The sequence below is a fragment of the Ambystoma mexicanum genome, chromosome 11, assembly GCF_040938575.1.
Source record: "Ambystoma mexicanum isolate Mex_15411 chromosome 11, UKY_AmexF1_1, whole genome shotgun sequence".
Taxonomy (NCBI): domain Eukaryota; kingdom Metazoa; phylum Chordata; class Amphibia; order Caudata; family Ambystomatidae; genus Ambystoma; species Ambystoma mexicanum.
Genome location: NC_090934.1, coordinates 1,326,057,643 through 1,326,082,494, shown reverse-complemented (window position 1 = coordinate 1,326,082,494; position 24,852 = coordinate 1,326,057,643). Strand labels below are relative to the sequence as shown.

Sequence of the window (24,852 nt, the reverse complement as noted above, 5' to 3'; positions counted from 1 at the left end):
ACGCAAAACGCGCCCAAGAGGTGTATGGGTTGCTTCACAATCTTGCCCACCAGGCTGGACACGGTCAAGCATAAAATGAAGATGAAAGTGACACTTTCGTCCCTTTTCTCAGTCTGGAAAAACACTGATTTTTCTCCATTGCCAAGACGATGAAGTGTTTTTTGGCACTGAAGAGCAAGCAGCTCAATGCGGCTGGGTAAATAGACATTAATGGAAAACCCAAATCCTTGGCTAATGTGTTGCTGAGTTTTCGCTATCCAAAAGGTGCAGACTTTCGGCATTAACAGTTAAGACATTGGGCATCTCACCCATTACTATTCATCACAGAGTAGAGCTCTCTCAAGCCTGAAACACTTGTTGCATACATAGGTACCTAAACATAGGATATTGTTTACATAGGTGACTAGAAATCCTCTTCAAACACTCTATATGGTTTAATTGGAGAAGGATTTCCAAATTGAATTGGATGACATCCCTTGGTACAACATCTGGTCTAGGGCTGCTAAAATTTCTCCCAGCACTCAGGCAAAAGAAAACACAGATAGGTTAATAAAGAGATGGTACCTTGACCTGTTAAAACTAAATAGAATTATCCTGATGCCTTCCTTTTTTAAAATATTTTTATTTGTTTTAATTCATTACAATTTTTCCAAACAACAAACACATTTCCCATCCTTGCCTACTCCCTTTTGGCTCTCGTTGTTAGTTGAGAGCCCTTCCTGCTCCGACATCCCGGTTTATTCCAGTTCCTTTGCCAGGATATCAGAGAACAGAGGAGGATCACATAAACCTAGCCAAAGAAAAGAAGATACAGAAGAAAGGGCAAATGAAGAATAGAGATACAGAACCTCTTCCCTCGTTGAGCTGACAAAAAAGTTAAATTCTTAAGTCTTATTTTGCTAAGGTATGGGACCCCAGATCATCTGACCATTGAGGTAGGACCCTGAGCATAAGCGAGACTGCAGCTATCACCCACAATGTTGTGTCCCCGCTCATCAACTTTTCCCACCAGGCTTCTTTGTCATAGGTCTGGAATTTTACTGCCAATGGTTCCAAGTGTCTTTTTTCGTTCTGCGATTAAGCCAGGGCAGCAGATCAGCAGATGCTCTAAGGATTCCACTTGATTTAAAGTGTTACAAAATCTGCATTTGTTTTGCTCCGATTTGCCCTGTATTGCATTTTTCTCGTTGGTGGGGAACACAATCACATTCTCAAATAAATGTCTCTGTACACTCTGCTAGGGAGCTTTAGGAGGTAACCCGAGAGCTGATTTAGCTTCTTGGTGTTCGGTGGTAGGCTGATACTTAGTTTGCAAGTGGATGCCTTGGCCTGAGTGCAAATCCAATCATTTTCTATAAGCTTCCTTTTTACTCTGGACGGGGTAGAACTAAGTTCTAGTTCGGTACAGCCAAGCTCGTCCAACTTAGACCTTATTTTGATCGTCCAGTGAGTCAACAATTTACTAGTCCCACTTAAGGGTTCCTGGTTTATGATCTTGAAAATTACTGGGCTTGTCGGGAGGTAATTTTACAAAACAGCTCCAAGCTATTCTATTTTGCTGTAGCATATAGAAAGGCTTAATTCTCTGCTTAATTATTTTGCTGGAGGTGTCTTTTAACCAGCAGCACCCTCCTATACCTGTAGTGGTTTTGCTTTGGCATGACATTTTATCCTGACATTTTATCCTGAAATAAATAGATAGTTCACCTAATATTACCTCATGGACCTAAGGTGATCCATCTGGAAATGGGGTTGAATCGAAGTTAAAGGAATGTTCTGGTCCTCGGGCAAAGCTTGCTGCATACGTTACTGGTAGCCTGCTTAACGATTACCAAGAAAACAAAATCTCCCTGGCATCTACCAATCCAACTATGGTGGACCAGATTATTTGATGTAAATGCACTGCATGCCTGAAATTAAAGCATCACAAATATGTTACTACCTAGTCAACATTTATTCAATTTGTCAATGGCTCACAATATAGTGATTACGTACTGGCCAAAAATGCTTCAGGCATTCACAGTCACCTGACTGACTTTTCCCACAGGATATTGTGACAAATCAACTTCTGGGCAATCAGCCCCACACCTCTAGTACACCAGAAGGGATCCAATCAGATTGAAAACACAAGCAAATTATAAACCACCTTGTCCAATTTTGGTAAAGCGGATGGGACGGCAGGCCTATCTGCGCAAGGGTGTGGATCATTGGTTAGTTGCAACATAGCATAAATACAATTATTACCCAAAGATAAAAGGAACTGTCCAGTAAAGGTTGTATACAAATATCTACTCTATTATTATCACAATAAACAGTTCTAGCTACACTACAAAAGGCAACCCACCATGTAAAGGAATGCAGAGGACAGACATTTTCAAGAAGGAAAGGGGATGCACTCTGGATACTGACAGGAGGGAAGTCAGTAAAGTATTTAATCTCAATAGTTCAAGGATACTTAGTATCAGCACAAAGGGAGCAATGGGTCATAAAATGTCACTAGGGGCCTTCGGGGAAGGACCAGGGGGACAGAACCACAATGTACGTTGTGCTTGTAGAAGTTCTTGGTGCTCGACAGTGTCGAGTTGGTTTCATGGCGCTTTGCAGTTTCTTGACAAAGTTCAAGACAGTAGACAGTTGGAAGTATCAAGCGGCAGGCAGTTTGGTGAGCGAGGCTGGGCGGATGGCTACAAGCTGGCCTACACAGCGGCTCAGGTTCAGGAATCATTGTCTGTGTTGGTTGGCGGGTGTGAAGCACTGGCCGAGTCATCTCAGACGGCGTGAGCAAATGCAGCATGACAACAGTCAGGGGTGCAGTCGGTTGCAGCTCGAGGGGCTCGACTGGCTCAAAAATATCCTTAAGGCGGACGCTGGTTGTTGCTTGTCAGTGCACTCCTACTAGCTTCTTTGCTGGGCTTGTGCCGTCCTTTAATGCGGACGGCCCAAAGCAGAGTAGAGTGTTGCAGGCAACGCCCCTGTCCTTTTTTCGGTTCAGGGACTCTCTGGCACTTCCCGCCTAGGGCGCTTGCTTGCAGAGCCTAGCAGGGCACGCTGTGTGCTGGCTGGGTACCGGTTCTGGAGCTGCTAGAGGGTCCTCTGGATTCAGTATCTCCCTCTGTTCCCTGGGAGATGTTTAGGGGAGGGATCTTGCTTCCCTTTTGGAAATCCTGGCCTTCCTTCACTGGCAGAAGCTGTAAGGCAAACTGTACCTTGAGCTAGGGTCCAAATGAGTTCTTCTTGTTACTCCTTGCAAAGGCTTCAGATGATCTCCAAAAGAGGGGATCAAGCCTCTTTTAAAACCAAATGGGCCCCAGTGATTGCTGCAGGATAGGCCTACCTTAATGAACCAATCCTGGATCCCCACCATCAATCTTCTGTTATGCATGAGACCATAACCAGAATGCTTTGCAACAGGAAAGGTAAAGGGGTGAAAACATGTACTTCTAAGTCCCACCCATCTTCCTGTCTGTTTTGGATCAAAGGGTCTCTCTGGTTAATAGAGCTCTCTGTGGTTCCTGATTAAAGGCAGGCTCCCCCTTGAAGTTGTGGCGAGAACAGACTTTCTGTCTCCATCAAATCACATACTCCTACTCTCTGAATGGGGGTGCCACTGCAGAGGTTGCCTATTGTAAACACATGTACCAGACATGACACTTCACTGCCCTTGACACACAGTGGCTGTAGCTGACCTAAAGGAATAGTGTGCTCAGAAAGCGGGCATGTAGTCTTATGCAAACTGTGATCGATCGTAAAAACATTTCCTATGCATCTTATTTTTCCTCACTTTTACACATGCGAAATCAATTTGCAGGGCATGGCTAACTTGTGATAATCTTATCCGTTGGTCGGTCAGATTAAGTTTGAGTGCCCCTGCAGCACTAAATCATATCATCCGCCCCTGAAGCTGACATCACTATTCCTAGCGCTATTCTCCACCTACTTTCATGACGTTAGTGAGCAGCATAGCCAAACGCGCTCAGTCATCAGCTACATTTTAACATCAGTTGATGCAGAACCTGGAAATTCCACAATCACATCCTCTCACACCACAGCGCGTCCCAAATCGGAATAGAAAACACTATTTTTAAAGGAAACATCAATACTCTGAAATCTATAATGTTCTTTTCTTTCACAAACAACGCTCCGAGAACATCTGCAGATTTCCATTTGACACCAATTTTTGAATGTCCTTGGGTTACAGCATCAAAACGTTATCATGAGGCACACAGTGTTCCTTTCGGGAGAAGATGCGCATTCGACGCACGTTGATTCGCAAGGCTTCGGCATCAACTTCTTGCTATACCACCGTAAATGATGACAGGTTGCTCCTTGTAGCTGGTACCCCAAAAGGGCATGCCAGTACCGGGCAATCGTCCCACATCAGCGTAATGGACATCCATCCATTTAGGTGTATGTGTCACTGCTGGTTGAAGAAACCGTCACTCAGCAGCTGGAAACAATGATATTCTCAGAGAGGAAGAATGTAGATGTGTAGAAAACAGAATACAAATATATTTCAGTAGCCGTTCTTTATTCAAATGTATCCATTTACTCTTTAATTCTGCGCTGGGTGAAACCTAATAACAAACACAAACCACAAACAATGGAAGCACACAGAAAACATCTGGGAAAGTTGGAGTCTACGATGTGCTTGAAAGGTTAGCGCTGTGGAGTATGTGTAGCTCCCAATGGGATGCGGAAGCTGATGGAAAAATTAGAACAACACATAGACGGCATTATAACAGAATATTACCAACGAGTTGGTGGAACCTGGGGGAACCCAGACGTGGACTCCATGCTCACTGTGCTCAGAGAGGCACAACTCCACCTCACTGATGAGGCACAACAAGGCTGAAACATGTGTATGGGGTTGCTGTAGGTACTCTAGTTGAGAAGGGAATTGCCATAGCATTTCGGTCCTGGACTGCCCATGTGCCTGGGATAAAGACAAATATGCAAATGGATATTTCCCTTCTGTGAAAGGTACATTGAGCTAAAGGCGATGGCTGCGGACACTGAAAGTGTCAAAAAAACACATAACAGTTTATCATGCCATGTTCTATTTTAGAGCGGGGCTCCTGCTACCCAATAATACAATGTTGATAGTACACACTGATATGCCATGGGACGAAGTGGTCTCACTAGCCTGCATACAGGTTGTGTTTGCGTGTCGTCACAATATGCCCTAACCATCAACCGATAACAATGTAAGCAAGCAATACCAGTCAGAAAGTGAAACCTTTACTCATTTGTCTACAAACTCGGCTTTAGTCAAACTTACATGATATTTGGTATTTCCATTCTCTCGGCGTAACGCAGAGTGTCCGCTCAGAACAACGATTTTCATAGAATTCAAATAAATGTTCCAATGTCAAATTTTAAAATAGTGAACCTTATCATTTTTTTGAGTGTACCACAACTTCAGTCCTTCAATCCATAGCAAATCCTCCCTTTCTTCCAAGGTCGAACAACAATTGAACCTTCTAAGGTGCTTGTATGGTGAGTTTCGTTTTTGTGAAGGAAAGCCACAAATCAAAAACATACTGTACAAGATGCGTCGGTGTGAACTACACACAAGTTACATCAAACAAAGTGACTTTCACTCCATAGGAGCGATTAGTCCGCCGGCCGACCAACGTGGCATTTGAAATATCTTTGAAAAACCATCCACCAATGCAGCGCTATCATGAATACTTTTTTAGCCATCAATAGTTTTGGAAAACAGTTACAGTTATGGTAAGTAAAACAGATAACAAGGAAACCATTTTCAAATAGGCCCGATGACATCTTTCTACTAGGCCCGAAAATCCATCTCTCTTTGTACAAATGTAACTCTCCCATCCCCAGCGCCTAGATCAACCAGCCCACTCCATGTCCTGGCCACGTCGCGCGCACCTGTTCTCTCGAAGGAATGTGCTTTGCAGATAATGTGAGACACTAAGAAGTCATAAATCCAAGTGCCAATTCATCTCCACTGAACTTCCCATGCACTAACAACCTACACCCCGCCAGGCCTGAGCCCACCAGCTCAGAACTCGCAATTCCTTTCATGCTGATATCCATCTGACCCTCCCGTGCCCTGATCAGTCAAGGACCCACAAGAGCGGGGCAAAAGTGGGAGGGGGCAAAACACAGAGTTACACTATGGCCACCTATGTCCAGCTTTATAGATACCAAGCAACCACAGACATGCATGTTATCTTTCGAGATATGAATTAATTAATCATAAACCGGATTAAATGTGCATAATTAAATATTTCTTAATACTTTTAATAGCTTTGAAATTCAAGTTTATTAGCTTTCCCTTGTTCACGTACGAACACTGCTGCAAATCATTTATACCGGGAAGTCAACTGTTCAATGAGATCCACTTTTGGTGGACAGGGCTTGTTTGCAATGTTTTGTGGCAATTTATGTCCCCTAGGAACAAAATATTGATCAATTCCATGAATATGCATGGCCAACACAGTCAAAGTGAGATATTTCACAAAATAGAATTCCATTTCCTGGTATATTGGCTTGGCACCCATTTCTTGCTTTGTTTTGCAAAGGCCATTGTGTAACGAAGCATCCCAAAGTTTCCTGCAGTTCTCGATTGTTCTCTATGAAGGTTCTCATTATGCACTAATACGGCTAGTAATGTTTGAGCTTGCATCCCGTCTATGCTGAAATGCAACCTCTTGGGCCTGTACTTTAGGCACATATTGTGGAACACCTCCAAATCTCCGGTGAGACACAATTCTGTGAGTCTCTTTAGGTCTCTTGAAAGAGCTTTATCAAACACGATCTTCTCAAGAGCTTTGTGTGGAGGTAAAGATGGAACCAACCACTTCTTCTTGCGTTCCTGCTCCTCTGATAAAGGTCCATGTGCACATTGGTGAAAATGTTGGTTTTCTGTCCGTGAGTGAACATTGGAACAGTGGTGCATCAATGAGCACCACTTTTCAAGTAGAATTTCCACAGACCCATCACAAGTTTTGGAGCTCCACCAAAGATGGTTGCTGAAAGACTGAGACCACTGTAAAATATTTTCCGAACCCTTTTCTTTACCAGCAGCTGTAATTTTTTTATTGACTGTTTTGGCAACGTGCCATAAATCAAATTGATGATGAATGTTTGGAACCTGCTCTCGCATGGCCTTGGCAATTGAAACATGTCTGTCAGTGGCTATGAGGTCTATTTGCATTCCCCTCGATTGAAGATGTTCGAGGGATTTTATGAAACCATTTTTCTCTATGGCCACAGTGGATTTACATTGGGACACTTGCACGATTTCTGAACTCACAATATTTTTAGTTTCTATGGGCCTCATTACGACCCTGGCGGAAAGTGACTGACCGGACCGCAACAGCGTAAATAGCGTTTCCGCCATTGCACGAAGGAGCAAAGTGCGGCTAATTACGACCCATCGGGCACGAGCATTACGCCATGGCGGAATCCGAAAGGCTGCGATGGCGGAAATGACCCCAAAACGGCCCTTACCGCCGCCGTACGCTGCACCAGGTGCAATACCGCCACCCATCTTAGCGGTCACCGTAATGAGCGGTCACCGTAACGAGCGGGCACCGCAAATTACGGGCACCGTAAATATACGGAAACGGAAGTAAAAGCATGTGGCCGGAACGGGAAACAGCACGCCGCACAACTATAAAATCCGAATCCCAACACAACCATTAAAAATCCGACCCTGACACACATCCCAACCCGTTAGCAACCCCAGTTAAAAAAATAAATATGGGAAAGGTAGCCAAGAAAGCGTGTGATCGCAAGCGGCAGGTACACTTCTCCCGAGAGGAACTGACCGTGCTCACCGAGACCCTCCAGGAAAATGCCGCCGTCGTCTTCTCCAGTCAAATGACCAGGACGGCCCTTGCCAACAAGAAGGCCATATGGGCCCTGGTGGCACAGCGCGTAAGTGCGGTGGGGACAACACCCCGCACGCCACAGCAATGTCGCAAGCGGTGGGACGACCTGCGGATCCGCGTACGCAGCATACTTTCTGCGAACAGGAACATCGCCACAGCTACCGGGGGGGGTTCAGAGTCGCCCATCAAGTTGACCCCCTGGGAGGATATCTGCGCCTCCACCATAGGAATGGAGAGCATAGAGGGAGTCGGAGGGATGGAGAAAGGAGTGCCGACATCCGGAGAATCAGGTAGGTTGGCCAAGAGAAACAATGCGAAATCCACAAAACACGAACATGTGCAGTACCATGTGACCCCATAGTGCAATACATACTTTGCCCTGACAGCGCCCTCTAAAAGTCAGAATGAATAAACAAATCAATCAAGATGCCATAAACAACCCCTACATGTGCAGCATGCACCCCCTAACTGCAGGCAGCCAAATGAATGCATCCTCAATCCACACGAAAATGAGACCACCTCCAAGGCCCAGTCCCAAATCAGCCTCATGTACCACCCCAATGCATTTGATACGTTGCCATTCCAAATCCGACAGACCCATAACTAACGCTCGCCCCTCTTTACTCCACCACAGGGTCCGATACCAACGACGAGCTGCAGGACACCCCTACCAGCACGCCTGCAAAGAGGGCCAGGACCAACGTCCCAAGAGCCTCCACCTCAGATGCAAGGATCAAGACACGGCAGCAGCAGGAATCAAGTGGCAGCACACTGGAGGGGACTGCAACAGGCACCCCAGCAGCCAGCAAGTCCACAACCCCAGCACCACAGGTCCCCCCAAAGAACGTATCTGATGGCACTGCCTCTGGTGGTAGCAGCACCATAGGTGACACAGCTGTCATGCCAGCATGCTCCGACACGGAAAACAGTGCTGGCGACGTAGGTACCATCCATGACCTTTCCCAATCCCCCTGCATGTTCCATCCCCTACACCATGACGAAACCACGCAGGGGCACCCTGAAGACGACGACTGGCCAACCCCCACAAGTCCTGTGCCAAGGCAACATGTGTTGAGCAGCCCCCCTGTCACACCACCGCAAATGTCCATGGCCCAGCAGAGGCAACAGTCCCTCGACCTGCTGATCGAGCAACAGCAGGAAGTGTCCACGCTACTCAAGGACCATGCAAATGAATGCGGGGGTTCCAGGGCAGCCATGGAAACATCCACCGAGACACTCAGGGCACAAATAGAGAAAAGTAGTGAGAGCCTCAGGGGAGAAATGGAGAGAAGCACCGAGAGCCTGAGAGCACAAATGGAGAAAAGCACCGAGAGCCTGAGGGGGGAACTGCATGCGACGTCCAAAGACGTTTGTGCTGAACTTGCTGCTGTGCGCCGTGTGCTCTCGGAGCTCTCACAAACCCTCAGAGACATGCATGGACGCGAGCAGGCAGAGACATCATCCGTGGCAAGTTCCGTCCAGGGCAGCCCCCAACGCAGATCTGGCAGGAACCTGCGCTCCACGGGCAGGGGTGCCCCTGATACCCGTAGAGGGGGCTTGCAATAGCGTCTACCCACGGACAGCATGCATATTTGGACACTGGTGTTGGGGGGGGAGGTAGTAGGGTGGAGGGGGTGTGTTGGGCTTCACTGGGTGGCGGGTCCATAGGGTGTATAAATCAAATCACATTAACAATACAGCACCTCATTATCATCCAATGACATGTGTGGACATTGATATTTGCGTACGAGGCCTTCATAGGCGTACAGTCCACAATGTGCCTGTACTACACACACACAGTGCCACAGGTCCCCTTTCCGTGTAATAGGCACCATGCGTGGTTGCTAGAAGCATGCATCTATGATGCTCTGTCGGATTGCACGTGCATCCTGTGCCTCATGGACTCCTTGAGGTGCCTCCACATCCCCACCCTCATCATCATCATCATCTTCAGGTGCATGCAGTACAGCGTCAGGGGGCATGGGCACATTCCTACGTATGCACATGTTGTGCAGCATGACACATGCCATGACCATCTTAGAAACCTTCTCATGGCTGTACATGAGTGCCCCGCCAGACCTGCTGAGGCTGCGGAAACGAGCCTTCAGTAGGCCGAATGCCTGTTCAATGACCACACGGGTACGTGAGTGGGCATGGTTGTAGTCCTCCTCATGCTCGTTCTGTGGGTTCCGGATTGGTGTAAGGAGCCATCTCTTCAGTGGATACCCGGCATCACCTGTATGAGACGAATAAAGGGTGTCAGTGGAATGATAGTGCTAAGTAGCCCCCCCCCCCTCCTGCAAGGTCATTGACGCATCAAATGGGCCACGATGTCATGCATGGAATGAGACTCACCGAGTAGCCAGGATCTGTGCCCTGCGTGTCGCTCCATGTAGCGTGGTATTCTTGTGTTCCTCAGGACCATAGAATCATGGGTAGATCCTGGAAATCTGGCACAACAATGCGTAAAGATCTTGTTGGAGTCACACACCATTTGCACATTGATTGAATGAAATTGTTTCCGGTTGCGGTACTGGACCTCCATGGCATGTGGGACAACCAATTCAACATGGGTGCAGTCGATGGCACCAATGCAACCCGGGATGCCGCCAAGTGCATGGAATCCCACTTTTGCGTTGGTAATCTCCTGGTACGTGCGTGGTAGTGTGATGTGGTCGTCGGCGTGCTTCAGGAGGGCATCGTGCACTTGGAAGAGTGCCCGTGAGAACAGTGGCTGTGAAATGCCATGCAACTGTCCCACTGTGTGCTGGTAGGTGCCTGTGGCCAGGAAGTGGAGTACAGACACCACCTTCAGTAGGGGTGGGATGGCGGTTGGGCTATCTATCATGCTCACGAGGTCAGCATGTGTCATGTCCACAATGGCGATTATGGTGTCCCGGTCCAAACGGTAGAGGGTGTGGATCTGCTCAGCAGTGAGGTTGAACGGATCAGCTCGGAGGCGTGGGATTGCGGGCCGCCTGCGTGGTGGTAGTGGCAGTGCTTGTGGGCCTTGCTGACCCTGCCTTGCCCTCCTCCTCCTCCTTCTCCTCCGTCTCCCCTGTGCGCCCGGTTGTTGTACCTGTTGTTGTTCGTCGTCTTCTTGTAGTTGTAGCACTTGCAGTGCTATCTGGTCCCCCAGGCCCAACATCGCTAGTCCTGCCGGTAGCATTTTGGAGTGGGAGTGGTTGTGGGAGGGGTTTGGGTCTGCTATATATGTGCTGTCGGCCTGTATGGCCTCCACCTGTGCTGATTGAATGAATCTGTGGCAGATGCAATCCCTTCTGGCCGAGCACGTCCCGCACGTAAGGCTGCATTTGGCCGCATGGCATCTTGGGATTGGAATCATGTATCAAATCCCGATGGCAGTGTGATGTACTTTGACTGATTTTCATGCTATGCTCCCATTGTTACACATGCTATGATTGCAGCCGCTTACATACCTGTGAAGAGTCAGTGGTATGTAGGGCTCGATCGATGGCCGACCCTCATGCAGCACAGTAACGTACTTCACCGACGGGCGTGGCGTCCCATTTGTGATTGCAGCCAGTTAGCATTATGACACACAGCCGCACTACATTGATGTAATTGTGAATGCAAGCGTTCACAGAAGCCTTTTCGACGTAATGTTGCAAGTGAGGAATTCGAAGGCCAGCATTTTTGGTTTTGAAGTAGCGGCGAGGATACGCCCACAGGTCTGGCTGGAAATGTAACGTTCTATTGTAGAATGTCCTTGGGACATGGCCCATAACGAGCAAGCAATGAATGATATGAATTGAATGGGATGCGCAATAGCGTAGTGGACGATAAGGCAGGACGTTCCCAAATCCATCTTGCTTCACAACACTACAGATCCGGCCAGGAGCACAGTGGTTTTTGCAGACTGCATTACGCACAGACGCGATGGAAGTTTCACATATTATGTGAGTGAATATTCATGCGTTTTCATTGCGGGATGAGGGAATGATGAATGGATGCATGGACAGATGATTCCGTTTAGGGTCTGCCATGTACATGGGTTTTTTGAATCACTCCCCTTCCCCTGCGCTATGTGATGCAAGGCTGCCATAGTGGGACTTACGTCTATCTGCCCTTGTCGGATCCTCCCTGTCTCGACGCGCCTTCATACACTTGTGTCTAGGCACGTTACTAATCCCATGTCATGGGTTCTATCTTGACGGACGCATGCACAGTAACCGACGTTGCCAATGGTGTATTTACCTCGATTGATTTCGTTATGAATCGATACTGATTTAGGGGTCTGTATATTCCTTTGGAGTGGGCTAGCATGCATATGGGTGTGGATTTGGTGTGTTGAATGAAGATTGTAATGCATCATGAGTCCCGTAATGCAATCGGTTAATTTGTGTTTCATTTGGGTGACAGGTATCTCCTGCCCTATTGCAGATGCCATCTCTACGCCACTCCTCCAGATGGGTTTTACTCTCGACACCTGCAGCTTCGGGTGAATCAGTGGAGCACCATTTCGATCTTATGGGACGATCGCCAATGGGCCACATGCCCTTACGCTGTACTGGTGGCTAGGTGCAACATTTCGGCCTTTCAGCTCGACTAGTGCCTGCCTCATGGGACGGACCTGCGGTTCTTGCCGCTTCCATGTTGCCTTTTGGAACGTTGATGTAGGCCCTGTGTGCCATGATGGTACAGGGCGTCACACAAGTGGAAGCTGGTCAATTATTGCAGATGCAGCCCTCGGTGATGATGGATGTTTTGGTGTTATTTTGCAAATTGCTGTGGGGCCTTTGTCATTTGGATGTGCATTTAAATTGTATTCCGATATTTGTCGTGTTGCGTTATTCTTTGCAGGTGATGTGGCGATTTTCGATTTGTGGCGGTATGTATTGCGAGATGATCTGCATTGTGTTCCGCCTTCTGAGTTGAGTTGTGTGGTACAGTACTGGCCGCGTTTGCCTACGTAGCACAGTATGGTCACGGATAGGGGCTGCCATTGTGACTGTTTACATGATGTGCTGTTCAGGGGCGGGGGATTGGCTTTTGGCCGACTGGTGCCTGTCAGCCAGGTCGATTGGTGGAATGATGGGATGTTCAGAATGTGGCTGGTCACAGGTGCCTGTGTTTGCGTGCGTTTGTTGGAGGGGGACTGGGGTCATGTCCATTGGAATAGCTTCTGTATTCATGCCATCTGTGCCCTGCAGCTCCCATCGGCCCCTCTTGGGATGAGCCTGGCTGCTCAGTCACTCTGCCAACTTGTGTGGTACATGCTTCTGCTGATGGTTGGTTTGTTTACTGGCAAGAGTACAGGGCTGGTGCAATCCCCCTCAGGATGCTGTTTTGGATGTTGCCTTGCGCTGGTGGCAAGCGATGGGGGACTACTGTTGTTTTGTGTCATGTGTTCTTGATTTTCATTTTGATGTATTGTACCTTCACATGCCTGTGCTGCATCAGTACGGCTATGGTGACATGCCGTACATGGATGCCCACTCACGGGGCGCTTTGAGCCCCTGCATGCATTTCTACGTTGGCATGCATGGGTGAATTGTAGATTTCACTGGTTGCATAGTGTGAGTACATTGCGCCTGCCAGGAGTTGTGCAATGTGGCCAGGGAGTGGAGTACAGGCACTCAGTGGGCCATTTACGGTTGGTTCACGATGCCGTATTTCTCGCCATGGCGGAATGGTACTTTACGACGTGCTTGATGGCGTTCAGTACATGTCCGCTAGGGTCAGAATTCGCGTACCGTTGCGCCATGGCGGTGATTCCGGTTTTGCAAGGCGCGCGTGCGCGTACTTGGTGCAGTTAGCGTTGCCGTTCACTGCGGTGTCGCTAATGGCATCGTACTTTACGGTGACGGGTCATAATCGCAACGAGCGGTGTTCGATGGCGGTATTGCATTTCCGCCATCATTTTTCCATTTCCGCCAGGGTCGTAATGAGGCCCAATGTCTTTAAAGTGGTATATGCAGTACTTTGCTGAAAATCTGGGGCTGTCACACTGCCCGTAGCCAGCTAGCCTGAACTGTTTGCCAGAGAATGTGCTTTCAAATGACATTTGTTCAATTATGAGAATTCGCTTTGATATTTGTAGTACTACGTTTTAGCAAGGTACTGAACTCCCACAAATTGACAGAAACTGAACAACTTACTAAAAGTCGAGCCACTGAAAAGTAAAGCTGCTGAACACTGTAGATTTCCAGCTGGCACTTTGCCCGGCATTGGTTGAGTGGACCATGAAAAGGAATCATGGAGGTTGACACAGGTGGCTTGGATTTTCAGGATAGTGCCTTGTAATACACAAGTCACATTCACCAATGGCTGCCCGCATATTTTCCCTCTCACTGCATGGACACATTTCAGCAACAGTATAATCTCTTCCAGGCAGCTGTCGAATACAATGTATTTAGGCTCCTTTATTAGGCAATCGTCCTGCATGCATGTGGTTTGTGACTCAACTCTGGTGGACAAATTGGCCAAACTAGACAAACTCTACTCGAGATCTTTGGCAAGTTTCTCGGTAAATTGCGTTGAAGCCTCAGTCTCTGTTAGTTCAGCTTGTGTTATTTGCACATGAATTGGAGAAACCATCAACATCAAATGCTTAGTGGGTGGACCTTTTTTTGCGGGTGTACTTTGTCTCAAGTGGTCAGTGAGGAATTCCAAAGCATCTTCATTATATTCAGTTTCATCGTGTCAACTTCTCACATTGTAGAAATTGTCCAAGAACACTTTGCTGGCTTTGCCGGTCACATTGCATTCAATTTCAGGCCATTGGGCATAAGCATCATGAGTCTAATTATTGACTGGACCACGCTGCACCTCAAATAGTAGTTGATTTATGGTGAAATCTGTTTGGCAAGCAACATCTTTGGTTTCATTTGTTGTCTGTGTCTTTATACTTCTTTTCTTTCTGGGCCTCTAGGAGATGAGTTGTAAAAACATGTTCAATGTATAGCACACATACAGTAGATAGTACTTTAAATACAAAAACGTGTTATGAAGAAAACACCAGCCCAAAACACCTCTAGAAAACGAAATTGTTTGTTAGTTACCCTTGTTTTCTTGATTTTATGTGAAACCGTGGTCTTCTCTGTAACGACCTCACCAGCAAGCTGATCCGCCACCTCTGATCCATGTGCCTCCTCTTCTAATTCCACAACTTGTGTACATTCCTTGAATAGAATTTTTATTAAAACACAAAATTATCGTATTGGAAATTAAAATCTTTCATCGCACGCATCGCTTACACACATACCCTTGCAAACAGTGTACGTCATTTAGTCAAAATATACATTTTGAATTTCACCTGATTGATTGCAAGTGTACTTGATCAGAGATCACTGTGCAAAACATACTGGTTCTAATGTTGCCCTCAAACATTTTGCAATGTATTCTGCATTAGGGAGGAAGTGTAATGTTAGAACTCAAATCGGAAAAGTTTGAAACACTGCACGTTTATATGAATGTCTCTGTCTAATAATATCCTATGTAGGATTTACTTTATTTCATTCAAGGGAACTGCAAGTACGCATACCTCATACTCTTGACCAGCTGCAAAGGACGATGTGATTGTAGTCGAAGTACCATCATCACCCTGTAAGACACAATACCTGTTTTAGTACGGGTGAAAACAGCAAAACAGAACAGAGACAATGCGCCTCATTACAAGTCAGCCAGTCCGGAAACAACCGTGGCGGTAAATCCGCCGCCACCACTGTTTCCGGACCGGTTGATTCCAAGTCCTGCAGGCAGGAGATGTCACTCCCATCAGGTCTGACCTGGCGGAAGTATCACCACCTCCCTGCAGGTGGTGGAAACACTGGCTCTGTCATAGACGGAACCGGTGTTTCCATGGTTCCCATCCCCATGGATTCTAATGGGACTCCATGGGAATGGGGCTTTACAGAATTCCGTCTCCAGAATTACCGGGTCACCGGGGTTGTAATGCCCCGGTGATTCCGGCAATCACAGAGGCGGAATGGAATTACCGGTCCGGCAGCAGCCTGCCAGTTTTTCCGGCATGGCTACCGCCGGACTCGTAATCTGTCGTAATCGTAAACTCGTCTCTGTCTAATAGTATCCTATGTAGTATTTACTTTATTTCATTCAAGGGACTGCAAGTACGCATACCTCATACTCTTGACCAGCTGCAAAGGGTGATGTGATTGTAGTCGAAGTACCATCATCACCCTGTAAAACACAATACCTGTTTTAGTACGGGTGAAAACAGCAAAACAGAACAGAGACAATGGGCCACATTACAAGTCAGCCAGTCCGGAAACAACGGTGGCAGTAAATCCGCCGCCACCACTGTTTCCGGACCGATTGATTCCGACTCCTGCAGGCGGGAGATGTCACTCCCGTCAGGTCTGACCTGGCGGAAGTAACACCACCTGCCTGCAGGCGGACATGGAAACACTGGTTCTGTCATAGACGGAACCAGTGTTTCCATGGTCCCCATCCCCATGGATTCCTATGGGACTCCATGGGAATGGGGCTTTACAGAAATCGCCTCCAGAATTACCGGGTCACCGGGTTTGTAATGCCCTGGTGATTCCGGCAATCACAGAGGCAGAATGGAATTACCGGTCCGGCGGCAGCCTGCCGGTTTTTCCGGCACGGCTACCGCCGGACTCGTAATGAGGCCCAATGGGATGCAGACAACGGTACATATAAAGAGAAACCCAAAAATGAGAATCACTGTAAACAACTGACAGGATACATAAACGATTTCATATTATTTGGCATTCCAAGCGTAATACATTATCCTAATTGAAAAGTGAAATAAAATTACCTGATAGGCGCTTGAAGTTGTTGTTGACTTGTGAAAATAATTGGATGCACAATCTTGCTCCTTCATTTTCAGTGCATTGTCATAAAGTGGTAAAAGGGAAAATTAGCTTTGCATTAGATATGTTGGAAAATACAACTTTCGAGAATATAAACTTCTGCAAGTCTGTAGGGCTCAATTGGTATACTGCACGTGTCGGTGGTTTCGTCACTTGCAAGGGTCTGTGCTTCCGTCCGTATGCTTTCCTGAAAAAAATGGACATGTCAAGCAACCGATTAGGAAAACATTATGCTTCTTGTGAAGGGCACTATGGCATTGTTTTGCATGGTCATAATTACTTCATATGAGACTCCATAAACCAGGGACAGATGTATAGTAAAAGGTGGTATAGTTAAAATCTAATACATTCTGGTACATATGCAAACTTTAGTAAGACATATTTACACCGAAAGCACCAATCCGTTCATGGAGTTACCTGTTCAGTACCCGACTGCCTACAGCTAATTCATCATCTGGGACTCATCTGAGGCAGTGTGTGCATCAATAGAGTTGGAATTGCATTTGGAAGCAATTTCCGAAACATCCTGGCTCAACCCTTTTTTTGTGTTCTTCAATTGGTCGTACATATCGTCTGCAAAGTGCAGGCTGCAGATGCAGAATCGATTGGCCGTCAAGTCTTCCAAGACAACCTGGGCTCTGCTTTCAATCTCGTCCACCGCAAAATCACAATGCCAAACCCATTTTCTTATTAAATCAACATCTTTTCTGGAATGTATGCAGGATTGTGCCCTGACTTTTGACATGGCTCCTAGAACGGCAACCCAAAACCATACAAGCAGGCATTCTTGCAAAATTGATAAGATCTGTATAAAAAAAGTATAAATAATTACAAAAAAATTGTACTGCATGAGATTGATGGAATTATATCAGTTTGTCTATGCAATGTTTGTTTTGGTCAAAGAAGCAAAACCTGTGTAACGCAGTCAAATACTACATACAATAAGAATTGACATACATACAGAATTGATTGATATGACGCAAATCATAATGTGTTACTCATCCATTGAATGTACTTTCTTGCATCAAAAGGAAACATGCTTATAGACATGGTCCGAGAAAGATGCAATTCTTACACTACTACACAATTGCACTATTACAATTGACTAATGAAATTTACTATATATCGAGATCAGAACACTTGAAACATTAGACAATGGTAAAGCCATTGAGATGAATGAACATTACAATACTGGGTATATTCGGTTGAAATAGATAGAAATTTTGAGATCAGAAAGAGATGAATATAGTGAATTTAATAGGTGACCTGCCCTTACCTTGATTAACAAGCAATAAATTCAGCAAGCAGGGGAGTTATTAGTAGGAAAACAGGTAGCACGATCAACAGTGGACTTCCAGTGCTCAGAGATGTTCTCTGGATAAATATCAAGGGGTTTATAAAGGATTAGAAAAGTGGGTGTGTATGTGAATGTGTGACATGTTTCTGGGGGAGCCTGGAGACACTGGGTCTGGGGATGCCATGTGAACAATGGACCCTGTGCGGAAGATACCTTTGAAGTGTACATGGTGTTCGACACCTCAGCCGTTCCCATCCCTGCCAGTCCCCTTGGCAGCGCACATCCACAGGTGCAAACTGCCGTTTATAGTGGAAGGGGGATGGATGGGCAAGAGGCATGCAGACAATGCCCGGAACACTGTTGAATGAAGAGACACACTTATGTGGATTGCAGGGGAGCGGTCTGCTTCAGGGGAGCCTGGAGACACTGGGTCTGGGAGGCCACGTGAACAATGGCCCCTGTGCGGAAAATACCTTTGAAGTGTACATGGTGTTCGACACCTCGGCCGTTACCATCCCTGCCAGCCTTCTTGGCAGCGCACATCCACATGTGTGAACTGCCGTTGATAGTGGAGGGGGATGGATGGGCAAGAGGCGTGCAGACAAGGCCCGGAACACTGCTGAAGGGAGAGACACACTAATGTGGATTGCAGGGGCGCGGTCTGCATCAGGGGAGCCTGGCGATACTGGGTCTGGAGAGGCCATTTGAACAATGGCCCATATGTGGAAGATACCTTTGAAGTGTACATGGTGTTCGACACTTCGCTGTTCCCATCCCTGCCAGCCCCCTTGGCAGCGCACATCCACAGGTGCGAATTGCTGTTGATAGTGGAGTGGGATGGATGGGCAAGAGGCATGCAGACAAGGCCCGGAACATTGCTGAAGGAAGAGACACACGTATGTGGATTGCAGGGGTGCGGTCTGCTTCAGTGGAGCCTGGAGACACTGGGTCTGGGGAGGTCATGTGAACATTGGCCCCTGTGCAGAAGATACCTTTGAAGTGTACATGGTGTTCGACACCTTGGCTGTTCCCATCCCTGCCAGCCCCCTTGGCAGCGCACATCCACGGTGCGAACTGCGTTGAAAGTGGAGGGGGGATGGATGGGTAAGAGGCGTGCAGACAAGGCCCGGAACACTGCTGAAGGGAAAGACACACTTATGTAGATTGCAGGGGTGCGGTCTACTTCAGGGGAGCCTGGAGACACTGGGTCTGGGGGGGCCATGTGAACAATGGCCCCCGTGCAGAAGATACCTTTGAAGTGTAGGTGTTCGACACCTCGGACGTTCCCATCCCTGCCAGCCCCCTTGGCAGCGCACATCCACAGGTGCGAACTGTCGTTGATAGTGGAGGGGGGATAGATGGGCAAGAGGCATGCAGACAAGGCCAGAACACTGCTGAAGGCAGAGACACACTTATGTAGATTGCACTGGCACGGTCTGCTTCAGGGGAGCATGGAGACACTGGGTTTGGCATCTTGGCCGTTTATAATGGAGGGGGGATGGATTGTTGCAGAGGAGGTGAGTGTAAAAGGGCACCAACCATTGTTGCATGTCATTCATAGACAAGTGAGCGTGTCCTTGATTCACTGAAAAATTGAAACAACTATTCATAAAAGATTGTTTGTATTTTATTTTGTTGCTGATGTTGATGGCAAAAATGTACTACACATTGTATACTTCGGATTGCAGCACAGTGTGGGAAAATCGCCTGTACTGTTCACTGTCACTGGTGAATTTGGCGCAAATGGCTCCGACGACACAGGCGGGTATTACTTGTTGAACGCGGTATCAAAGCCTCCCATGAAGCCACCATGTAAACGAACTATAGGCCACCAGCCTGTACCACCTGTGGAAGAGAAACATACAAACTCTATTTAAATGAACCTGATCGGTGTACAAACCTTAGTTGAAAATGCATCCTGTATACTATGGCATAGTTGCCCGTACAAATATTACTTCATGGATCAATCAACTTGGGCTTTAAAGTGTAGACACATTACAAAAGTGAACACACGTGCAATCAATAATGTTTGGGGCACAGAGAAATGTTTCTTAGTTGAAAATGAAAGACACATAAGATGACCACTATGATTTCCACAAAGCGCGAGAGATGTTTTGAATTGCCAGACTACATTCATTTGGCAGTGACAGATAAAAGGTACGATATTATAGTAGACAAACAAGAAATGTTAGTGGCCTCAGTGGTCAAAGTGACATCAAATCTAGAGTACACTTACTCGTTACTTGGATTGCGTGGGCGAACTGTTGCACGAAGTTCGTGCATAAGCACCATCATAATCCTCAACACGGACCGTATGAGGCAGGCTGCCCTGAAGTCATGCAGCTCTGTAACGCATAGCAGCGGTGTCTCTTCTTCCGATATGTAGGTTAAGCATGCAGAGTTTTCCCTGCAGCAGCAGTTCTCCTGCTCGGTTAGCATGACCTCACACCGATTGCAGGTACACCGGCTCTGGCTCAGGATCCAGTGATTCTTCTTCCCAACTGTCGTCCGATGCGCCATCGTTTCCACATATTTCTCTATCAACTAATTCCGCCTCGGAATACTCTGGCTCGTAGTGGCAGGGCTGCATCGTTGCCATTATACGACAAAATTAAAATCAATAGTAATGCTAGTGCAAATATCTGTTCGCATGGGCTTCGAGCAACGAAGATAGCTGAACAGAGCAGAAACGAGTGACAGGCTATACAAAAAATAAACAGTGAAACGATTGAAAAAGCAACTCTGATGTTGTCTGATGAGAAGCGGTCTGTTTATACTAATTGAGGAAAGGGGCATCCTGCCATTTCCATGGAGACACGTCATTAGCTGGGGCACAGAGAATGTTGACACGAGACGTGCATTCGCGTTGTGAAATGGGCCATACGCATCTAGTGATTTCAGCTTCAGGGATGGGTGATATGATTTAGTGCCGCGAAGGCAGTTGAAGTTAGGGCGATGCAGCAACGGATAAGATTAGCACAAGATGGCGGCGCCCCGCTCATTGATTTCGCATGTGTAAAAGTGAGATAAACTAAGGTAAGGTGCATAGGAAATGTTTTTACGATCAATCACAATTTGCATAAAACCACATCCTGGAACGCTCGGGACAAAAACATTTTTGAGAGCACTATCCTTTAAGGTTGACACAGATGCATATCAAAACGGTGTTGGGGTTTCCTGTCCTTTGTCAGTTCTGTGACCAGGCCTGTCGCAGGCCTGCTTCAATTAACTATCATCAGTATGCGCTGCCACCAGCAGGACTGACAATGGGCAGGGCGGATCCATGGATCCTTTGATAGCTAATTGGGCTGGCCATGGCCGGAGGAAGGTTTTGCCTTCCTCCTTTTGAGATGCTTTCATGTACTCCTGGCTGTCACAATACAACTAAATGGGACAGGGGGCGGGAGAGTTGCCGCCTGTGGCTGTGTCCACCCAGAGTACACAGGTCTATGTGTTTGTTGTGCAGTGAGCATAGGAAAATGTGTGCCGATTAGCCCCACACATTTTCAGAGGTGGATCTCCGAATCATTACATTTCTTTAAAAAATATCAATAAAGCCCAGACGCGTGCACACCCACCATGCGGATGGTCGAATTTCTCACATATATGGACTGCCGGTTATAGGGGCACAAGATCTATGTCAACACAAATTGCTTGTTTGATGGCCTCCCTTAGGGCTATATAACCAAGTCAACCATTTACTTGTGTATGTTTGCTAGCATCAGAAGCTAACTTCTTTCCTCACTCTGGGATTCTGGTTTGAACTCATAGATGCTATGTTTTTTACGTGTCTTTGCCATTGATAATTTCTTATTGTTTTGGCCGTGCTACATTCTCTTATTGTTGCTGTCGTTATATTTGAATGTGCTCACCATTGGTTCCCAAACTGTTTTTGCGTTCCGATCTTCAAACCATGTTAAATTAAATGGAAAAAAGAGCTGATTCACCATAGTGTGAACAAATGTGTAGAACTGGAGCGTTTGTGCTAAAAAATGGTTACAGTCTCACTTCGAATGCATGAAAAAGGCTCACTGCAGAGGCACTGCTTGACCGCGAATGCAGAAAATGTGAATTTATGTAGCTTTGTGTTTCTAATGTGACCACATGGCACCCTAAAAATAGCCACTGCAGGAAGAAAGCAGTGTTGTTGACCATGTGGCCTGGTTTTAATACCTGCCCTTAATTCCCAGATAAGAAGATTATTAGAGCGCCATGCCTCCATTTTGATTTACGCATTGACTAGCACTCAATTCCATTTGTTCAGCAGCAAGTCTTCGTTCTTCCCCCAAGGTATGTGTATTTTACAACTGCACTAAAATCTCCAATTTTTTGGTTTGCTTTGATGTTTTGTTTTTATGCATTAATTTCTTGTGTTCATTTTTAAGCGACTGGCACAACTTTTATTTTTTACTTTTAAAAGGTGATTTGTATGCCCTAGTTTTAGAATTTGTTAGGCTGTTATTTATTTATTTTTGTAATCAGGGGCCAAAAGACTATACATATTAAAAGTAAATGGCAAGCCCCTATTTTAAAAAAGTTACGGAGGATATCCTCAACGTTTTCTGTAAACTTTTTCGAATACTTCTGTGCATTACACAGTGTAAAGCAATATTTGTGTGGAGTAAAGATGCCTAAACTTGCATGGGTGTCCACTTCCTGCCAGAGAAAGCCAACTCCTCTGCCTATTTTCAGGGTGTCCACATAATATACATTCATAACTGCATCAATTTCATATGCTGGCGCACTTGAAATTGCTTTTAGTCACTATGTTTTACCGTCTAAAAGGTGCACACCTTTTGGTGAATTTTAAGAGTTTGCTTTTTAATCTTCACACACCCTAGGACTGAAGAATGTCCACTCCGACGGTCTTTCTTGTGGTATTAGTGACATCACGCATAGTGGGTTGTGCACGCATTAAAAGGCAATTTCCCAAAAACAAAACCTGGCAATCATGATTCGAGAGGCATAATGCATTCAAACGTTGGAAAGGATGTTTTCCTGTCAGTACTTTGGTTGGTGATCCAAATGCATTTCAGAAAGAAAATGATGTCCCTTCTGCCAGTACCTCCATAAATCACCCTCGGCTTCAAAAGCTTAATGCTGCATTTTCTAATTTTTAAACCATATGATCTTAAACTAATATAGATGTTAATTTGTACATCGTTCCAGACAAATAACAACCCTTAAATGAATCAGCCACCCAGATAGGCTGCATGCCTGTCTGTTTTATTCCTTCAGTTAGGGAAATAGAACATATACAAGGGAATTCAAGGTACACAGTGGTCTTCCTCTTGTTGCGCTGCACCGCTGTGTTGATGCTCTCCGACCAGAGGCACCAGTAGTGCATGCGACACAGAGGAGCTTTTCTATTGTGTAATCGAATCGGAAGAGGCCCTCAAAAATTAAATATATATTTATATTCATTTACCATAAATACTGTGCACGAAGAAAGTAGGCTCTACAACAAATGTACCTATTGTTTTCAAATTGAAAGACATTTTTACTTGACTACAATTCTACAGTCAACAATCAAAGTGTACTCCCTGGAAAATATTTGTACTCACAATTTCCTAAAGTAAGGCGCGCATCCGGAAGTGCCTGCGAAGTGTGGCTGTTGGGCTGTCTACGCTGTCCTGCTTCCCGCTGCCCTGCTGGAATTGTTGCCTTCGGTGCTGTCGCCGTCGGCAAGAGGAAGCATTCGCTTCAAATTTCGCGCACATCATTGGACTTCATTGGACTTACTCAGAGGCCACGCCCCCCCGAACCCGCCTCTCTGTCCGCCCACAAGCCCACAAGCCACTTCCTTATTAGCACTCGGACCCGCGCATCCGGCGCGCGCATCCGGAAGTGCCTGCGAAGTGTGGCTGTTGGGCTGTTAGGCGGTAAGGTGGCTTGGTGGCAGGGAGACTTATTATGCCCTTGCACTACAGTGTGTTAAATCTTGCTTAAAGAGTGACTTAGTGAGCTACTCTAGTTTGTTTGCATTGCCTTTTGCCTCATAAGTTTCCTATTGCATCCAGATTTGCCATGGCAGAGGGGCTCCGTAGTGTAAAAAAAAAAGAAACCCTATTAAACCCTAAAAAAATAGAGGTGGATTCTATTGAAGCTAAACCATCTTCTGAAAAGCCCCTAAATTGGTCTGATCAAGGGAAGAACATAGAATCTAAACTCCCTCTCGATTCCATTCATAGCAGCTGTTCACTCTCTGAAAACATAATAGTGGCTTTAAGACCAGAGAGCAACGTCGAGTTATCCTCGTACCTGCTTCTTTTGAGTATAACAAAAAACAGGAATCGAAAAATTCACAGGGACCCAAGAAACCAGCCTCTCTGTCCATTAAACTGATGGCAGAGGACACTCATCGTGATGATCTGCAGAAATCTAATGAAGATGTCCCTGCCGTTACAGCCCTCGAGGACTCTGAAGACCAAATTTTGTTAAAAAAACGGTCGGTGCACATCGATTGCGAGACCCCTCCAACCAACCTGGCAGGAAAAATTATAGCTTCTAAAACTGCATCAGTATTTTTGTCGGTAAAAGAAGTCAATAAAATCTCCTCAAAGAATTGGGAAAATGTTGACTCTGACTTAGATCAGAGTCTAGACAGAGAAGAAATAAAAAAAATAATGGGAATTGAGCAATTTGATCCCCATACTGCTGATTTCTCTATACTTGCCCCGGCAATTGAGACAGAACTGGGTAAATGGATTCGTCTGTCTCATGAACCCTCAACGCCAGTGAACAAAAGCAAGTACGGGATCGAAAATGTGTTTTTATTTAATAATCCCCAACCATATACATATTCTGTACCTTCATACTTTAGTGCACAGAAGGAAGCACGTCCTCTAGGGGGGGGCCAACACTCAGAGAA

At 46.3% G+C, this 24,852-nt stretch overlaps 1 protein-coding gene and 1 long non-coding RNA gene across 3 annotated transcripts in view; one reads left to right on the top strand and one right to left on the bottom strand.

Moving 5' to 3' along the window:
• LOC138504385 (uncharacterized) overlaps positions 1–24,852 on the bottom strand; it is a 597,102-nt gene that overhangs the window by 479,897 nt on the left and 92,353 nt on the right. The window lies entirely within an intron of this gene.
• The window catches only part of GNB5 (G protein subunit beta 5), a 458,941-nt gene continuing 456,269 nt past the window's right edge, over positions 22,181–24,852 (top strand). The window contains exon 1 of the mRNA XM_069624846.1: positions 22,181–22,271. The gene's annotated coding sequence lies outside the window, so the exon portion shown is untranslated. The remainder of the gene's footprint in view (positions 22,272–24,852) is intronic.